This window comes from Colletes gigas, unplaced genomic scaffold (genome assembly GCF_013123115.1).
Source record: "Colletes gigas isolate AHSC1104 unplaced genomic scaffold, ASM1312311v1 Colletes_gigas_Sc00004, whole genome shotgun sequence".
Lineage (NCBI taxonomy): Eukaryota > Metazoa > Arthropoda > Insecta > Hymenoptera > Colletidae > Colletes > Colletes gigas.
The window spans coordinates 2,282,511-2,289,952 of NW_025106633.1; the positions used below are offsets into that span (position 1 = coordinate 2,282,511).

At 47.6% G+C, this 7,442-nt stretch overlaps 1 non-coding gene across 1 annotated transcript; it reads right to left on the reverse strand.

Moving 5' to 3' along the window:
- Positions 1 to 2,003: 2,003 nt before the first annotated feature.
- On the reverse strand, positions 2,004 to 2,123 carry LOC122394907. Its single transcript, XR_006258939.1, has one exon. It is a non-coding gene; the product is annotated as a 5S ribosomal RNA (ribosomal RNA).
- Positions 2,124 to 7,442: the final 5,319 nt, after the last annotated feature.

The window sequence follows — 7,442 nt, forward strand, 5'->3', positions numbered from 1 at the left end:
TCCCCCTCGAACCAGCCGCTTGTTTTCACTGTCGAGGCTACCGTTACTCTCTCTTTGCGTTTCTCTCCTGACTCATTTCGATGCATTTGCACGCGCGCAATCCACGCAGCCTACCCTTTGGAATATTTAGGGGTCGATCGCGGGGAATTTTCGTTTACCTTCTTCGCGCTACTCGCCAGGCTTCAATTCGCTGTTTAAAGTTGTTTTTATCGTCACCGTTGTTCACTTCTGGACTATTTATACTAACCGATTTTTCTTTTAATTAAGATACCTATTCACTGGTAAATAATATTTGCGAGTTTTGCAACATTAAATACAGTAATTCCAATCCCAAGGAAATATTTAGGGGTCGATCGTGGGGAATTTTCGTTTACCTTCTTCGCGCTACTCGCCAGGCTTCAATTCGCTGTTTAAAGTTGTTTTTATCGTCATCGTTGTTCACTTCTGGACTATTCACACTAACCGATTTTTCTTTTAATTAAGATACCTATTCACTGGTAAATAATATTTGCGAGTTTTGCAACATTAAATCCAGTAATTCCACCCCCAAGGGTTAAGAGCGGAAAATTCCATTACACGATCGTAAACGGCTAAGTTCGCGCAGTATCCCCGGTTTCTTTACCACCACTTTAGACCGTGGCTTCCGTATATTCGATACAACGAATATTTCCTCGCGCTATCTGCCCCCGCCAATAAACGACGACGGTTATTGCAGACATCGCAGGAGCGTTTCGACCCCCGTTTTTCCGCGCGTTTATCATTAGCAATTCCATAACGGAAGTCTGCCGCTGGTATCGAAGACTTACGATCGGCACCGCCTTCGCAAATATAAATGTTAATGTCCCTTTGTCGGGTTTCCGCATAAATTACGCGAAATTCGCGAGATACAGGCCGCGGGGAGCCAGTGGAAGGGTGGGTTCACGGCTAAGCGGCTCGATTACACCCCGAAATGGGGTGCGTTGCTTCTTTCCACGAATTATTGTACGCTGGCTCGTGTCACGTCACGTTTCACGAGGACGGTAACGATTTTTTTTCTTACCCACATATATTGTTGATTTTAACGACGGTCGTATCTTATACGAATAAATGTACGGTCACGCGAACCCGTTATCGTTATTAGACAAAGTTTCAGCCAGTGTTCAGAATTCATTCCGGGCTATCCGGAAGTTCGCGAGGCCGACGGATCAGAGATTAGATCCCGTCGACTTTAAGCAGAAAGTCAGTCGCAATTTCACGGAATGGATCATCGTGCTTGGCCGCGTCCTCGAGCGTCGAAATCGCAAATAAAACGGCGCAAACATTCGCCGGGACCCGACTCAATCGCTGCTCCCGAACGAGAAAGGGTTGTTCGCCGCTATCGGGATACAAATCCCAAGCTGTCTGGCCGGCCCTTCGTCTCCCATCGCTTTTCCCTCGAGCTCTCTTTCTCCCTCTACCTTTTAATTAACTAACTGCGCCGGCGGTGTAACTAAAGAGGATCCGCGATTTTCGAGTACGAGGCTTTCAGCGCCGCCCGAAATAATCCATTTGCCGGGCGAAAGGCTAAATAAGATTATCGCGTCAGGTTCGGCCGCTCTCAGAGACGAAAGCTCGCGTGTATGCGTGCGCGGGTGAGATCGTATCCGGTAATCCCCTTTTCAGTTGTAATTGATTGCAATTCTTCTGGTGCTCGGTTGACGCGAATTATGAGTCCCCAACGTTCCGCTCTGATCCCGATTCGAGGGGGATGATCTTCGGAAAAATCAGTTTCCCTGAGCCCCGATGGAAGAGCGAATTTGGAATTTTCCGCGCTTGCTGATTTGTATACAGATTGATCTTAGAAGCCGAAACAAGCCGTCTCTTTTAAGGTAAGATATATCAAGAGTGCAAAGGTAATAAACTGTATAATGGTGATTCGCTATAAATGAGAAGAATTGCAATAGAAAAATTATGTTTAAATTACTTAAGTGGACTTGATTAATCTTCAGTTTTCATTTTTAAATCGATGCACGCAAGAAAAAAAAAAACAACACTACGCACTGTTCCCAAGCGGTCACCCATCCAAGTACTAAATGCGCCCAACGCCGCTTAACTTCGGTGATCGGACGAGAACCGGTGTTTTCCAGCGTGGTATGAGCGTTGTTACAAAATTTTATTCATATGCAGTCTCATAAAGAACAACACTTACAAAAATATATTCGATAAAAAGAAAAAATCTAGATTCACTTTAATCCTTATTCTCAAGTCAACTCAAAGAATGGATCTATTCCGGTTTCAAGTACAATCCATAAGAAACAAGTTTCTTTTCATTTATAGTTTATCAACGTTACAGTGTAGGAATACGAGTGTATGTTCTTTATAATATTAACATAATATTCATGATGTAAAAATGGAAAGCACCGATTTACTATCTATTGTATTCGCAGGACAACGTTGTCTCCAGTTTCTTAGGAGCGAACGCTCGTCGCCGGGAAGCTAGACGAGAGAAAAATAAAAGGAGGCTCGTCGATATGACGATTAATCTGGCCGGAAAGCGAAATCATCCTTTCCGAGCGCTTTCTTCGATGCAGACGAGCCGAGAAACTTATGAACGTTCCCGGGGGATTATGGCGAGAACAATGAAGCCCGGCTCTCCTGTCTCCTCGTTTCCACGGAGTGACACCTTGTTCGCCGGGACTAATTACTTTCGGCTTAAAATCCTTAATTTGTTGGTGAAAGGCTGGCGACGGGACCCGTCCCTGGCCCGATAGAGTCTTTCTTTGCGCGTCTTCTCGTCGCTTCCACAGTCTGCGTACCGTGAACGACGTTTTTAAAAAAAAAAAAAGGGGAGATTACTTTAAAAACGTTTCAAGGTCGTGCGAGCAGCTCCGTACCAAGGACGTCAGCGAAAGGTCGTTAAATTTCTCCAGCTGGAAAGTAAACTTAAAATACTACCAGCTACCCTCGTTTTCCTCCAAGTAAATGCAAACTATCGTTAGGACCACTTCTTCTGTTGGAGCTATGATATAATAATTCAAAGATCGTTTTCCTCGATACGCCTTCCATATGTAACTCTTCTCGTCGACGTGAGGATTTTGAGAAAATCTATTTCGACACGAGCTAATCACGATAAAAATGTGCTAGCTTTCGTATCGGGTTGCAAAATTAGTTCCCTCGACCCTCTGCCGGTTGGCAACTTCTGGCACGTTGCGAAGAAGGAGCCGACACCGATATTGAATCGCGTCTGCACCCTTTCTCGTCTCATAACCCCGTCCAGAGGGCGGTTTTGGGGAGGTGGGCGCTACGTAGAGAGGCTTGCGAGGCAACAGATGTACCTGATACATATTCATATTCGGGACTTCCGCGACTTCGTGTTACCGTTACTGTTATTATTGTCAGGCCAGAGCCAGTACGCCGTAATAGGCACGAAGAAGAGTGTACGATCAGTGGAAACGCGGACGTTCTCTCTGACCGCGGTTCGTTTTACGCCCTGCGCCGATTACTGTTATTACTATTGCCGCCATGACGCTTCGAACCCTTTCTTTTTACGATATCGAGGGCTAACAAGGAAAGCATTCGTCCCCCCTTCCAATTTGAATCTACTCTTGCAGAATGGTACATTACCGTTCCCTGTTGCCGCGCGTAAAATATTAGGTGCAATGACTATAATTTCAAGGGATTAGAGCTAATGACTTAAAGGGAAAACCATAGTCTCGGTTTTGTCGACGGGATAACCCTTCCACGAGCAGAGCTTTACCGTTTAGCGAAAAAGCCATGACAAAGGGTGGTCGGGAAAGAAGGAGTTGCGGCGTAGAATCAGACTTTTCTAGGGGGGGGATGAATTTTCCAGGCGGTGTTGGTTGATACGAGAGCCGCTGAAAGTTTCAAACTTCTCCATAACGCGGCCGAATTAATGGCAATTAATGGCATCCGTGTTTGCCGGCCGGCTGTACACAAGGGCCTGTTTGCGCAGCCAGTTTGTCACCGGGGCGCGTGCAAATTTCCACTCTCGTTTTCGACCGAAGACTTCGATCGAGGGTCTTTCGCGCGCGCCGTGTAAACAGACCCTAATGAATTGGTTGTGATTCGAAAGCAGGGGAAAAAATCCAATTAAGCGACCGCCAGGAATTTACTCGCTTTCATGGAGTAGCTGGCTCGACTGACGAGTACGTTGCTATATTAACGCCAGATTCACTTTTATTTACGATCAAATAGACGCAAAACTTGCTACGTGAGCATTTGGTGCATCTCTGTATAGTCATGATTGAATAATAGGCAGCTAATCCCAGTGTGTAATTACGACAATTAAGTTTGTATTATGAAACAATAGGAAGTAAATAGTGACAAAGCTTGGAAACGTGTAGCCTGTACCATCTTTTGCTTGGAATAAATTCGCCCCCGAAAAATGATTACTAATGCGTCGATTACTGGTAGGTTTACTCTGGATCTCGTAAGAGTCTGTCTCGGGAGGATCCTTTAATCTCCGCGATTCATTGTCTCGCTTATGGCAGGCGTGAATTAGCGTTCCCTCGTTGCCCGATCGGTGGCTGTAGTTGAATTATTGCCAGGCGTATCGGGCGTGCGGTGTCTCCGGCATAAAGCCAGCCCCGAAATGTTTCGCTGATAATGCGATTCCACAGGGCGAAATTACTCGGCGTGACGATGAAATCGGGGAGGGCCCGTTGGTTTCCGGCTGGGAACCGACGTCATACGAACCGGAATGGACGGGAAAAAGGCAGCCCGAAGACCGCGAAACGAGCACAGACGACAGGGAGAGATTCTCGCGTTATCTCGAGCGTGTCACGCGGAACCGTCGGGCGAAAAACTCGCAGAAAAGAGAACAGCATCTTCGCGACGGCCATGAATTATGCATAGGACCGGGTGGTAAAACTTTACGACGTATATTATATACGGCCGTGACGGGCTCGCGGAAATCCGTAAGATTCCATTAGAATTCTGCTTTTAATTAGGCGTCGTTTTATCGACCCCCTTGGCTTTCTTTCGTTGCGCCGTCTTTATCTGCTTTTCTCTGCCACGGAGGGGAACGCTTTTACGACCCGGGGAAAGAGAATGGGACTCGATGATCGATGTCGCGGGGCACCGATGGCTCCAGTTTCATCGTCAACATCGAATCCTGCGGACGAATTTTTCTATGGGCGAGATATCTCGCGAGACGGCTTGTTTCTTCAAGTATTTAACACATTGAGTGCCCGATGAAACTCAATCCGTGTCTCGTTACTCCGAGACGACAAGCTTGGGCATTCTGGCCGTCGATAGCGTAGTATAGCCATCGTAAAGTAGCATGTACTTTTGAATTTTCTTACAGGCCTCTGTTGACCATTGATGATCACTCTGGTGATTGCCTCTCGTGGTTTCTATATGCCTCTACTGGTCTCTACTTGTCTCTGCTGGCCTCCATTGGCCTCCGTTGACTGCTGCTGACCACTCATGATACTTTTGACAATGTATAACGATTACTGTTTCCTCTGCTGACCACTTCTGATATTACGGCAATAAATGATACAATTTCAAAGAATTTAAAGTGTTCTCATCATTTTTACCTTTCTTTTCCTCTCCAAATCATTCCCTTAGTTATAAGATACCTCTTGTCTCTCTCGCAAGCGCTCGATCGAGCCTCCGTTTTTACATATATAGACTCCTATGAAGCTAGTATTTCGATTAACTTAAAGAGAATACAAGAGTTAATAAATTTGCAGTCAACATACTGAAGAACTCTCAACGCAGTTACGCCAAGCTCCAGCAACAAAATTGGACAAGAACTTGTAAGGATAATACCTTCGAAGATACCGTAAAAGGTTCTATTGTAAAATAAATTGTTCCACCCGCGAGTGTACTTTATTCTTTCCACGGTATCTTGGCTTCTCCCGTGTCAGCTCGTTAGCGACACCTTCCCGCAATGTGAAATCGTTGGTAAGTGGCGCCGCGACGCCCGCGCCGTAATTCCGTAAGCCGTCGGGGTCGCGAGGCAGGTGTCGAGGACACCGGGAGTGACTAAACCGGAAAAAGAGAACGCGGGAAAAGCATTGGGTGAGTGCGTGTACCGTGAAACGAGCGAACTTTTGGGAAAAGTTCTCCGTTGGCTGGAAATTGAACGAGTAACCTTCCCGCGAATTCGAGCAGTCGTTCGACCGTTCTCCGTCCTCGTGTTTTATGGAACGTAAACAACGCGGAGACGGACCGACGCTTCCGTTTCGAGCGACGGAATAAGGCGCGCGGGCGTCTCTTCCGGGCTCGAGTTTGTATTTATTGCCGGGAACGTTCCGCGCGACTCGGTCTCCTATTTTTCCGTCGGACACCAGGCTCTCGAGGAAGGGAGATCCTCGATAAGAAACCGTTTACACCGTCACGAGGCAACGCCTCGTTGCTAGGAGTTGTTTGCTGGAGACGATGACCGCACCCTTTCACAGCCCCAACAAATTGCGATTTCGAAATCGCTGCTTCTACCCAGAGGTGTCAAAAGGCAGCTTATAAAATTGTTTAAATCCTTCCTCGTTATTACTCCTCATTAACTTAACTCTTATCTAGGTTCTCTAAACGCTATTTGCGAGACTGCATACAGTTATTATAATCGAAGTGTACAATCGAGCGAAAGAGACCTCCCGCCTTGTCAGATTCATCTCTCTACGCAAACACCGTACATCGTTCGTCCTCCCTCGCGTTTAACGCTCCCGAAACTCCCGGAATGCGTCGAAGACTTCCGTCGTCCGGGGAACTGCAAAGTTCCCATCCGTCCATCCGTTGTCTCCGGGCTTGTTTCTCCTCGCAGCTTTAACGGTCCTCGGATGACGAGGAGCCGTCGTGACACGCGATAAGAGGACACCTCGTAGGCAAAGTGTTCGCCCCGAAAGAGCGCCAAGACTTCACGGGGGAGAGGGTAAGAGGCACGAGGGTCGCGGGGGATTCGCGAGACGAAGAGAACGGGAGGAGGTCGCGGGAGAAAAAGACGAGATTCGACGTCAGCAGATCGAAGAGGTTCCTCCACTTTCTCCCGGCTGGGCGAGAGTATTGGAAAGCCGGTGGAAAGGATGGGCGGCCTCGACTTGCATACAACCTTCGAATAATATCGGCCGAATATTGGTGGAACGACGAGGACTGGCGCGCTCGTAAACCCGCGCGGATATGAATGCGGATAGCTCAATTTTCCGCGGCTGCCGGCGCTAACGTCCAAGACGTGACGGCTTTTCCGGCCTACGGCCTCCTTCCTTGTTTCGTCCCCGGTTCGGGGTGAGACCGACTCGCGGAAACGGGGTGAAAATTATTGCGGCCGTTCGAACGTAATCCGTCTGATCCCGTTGAAAATTACAACGCCCGCCCCCCGTGAAACGGCCGTCGGATTTTGATACGCGTTTATTGCCTGGTTGGCTCCGACCGAGACGAGATACAAGCCTGATTTATGCGAACGTTGTATAACGCGAGCATCGTTCGCCGTCGCATGATCGATGTTGCTTTTCAAGGCTACGGGT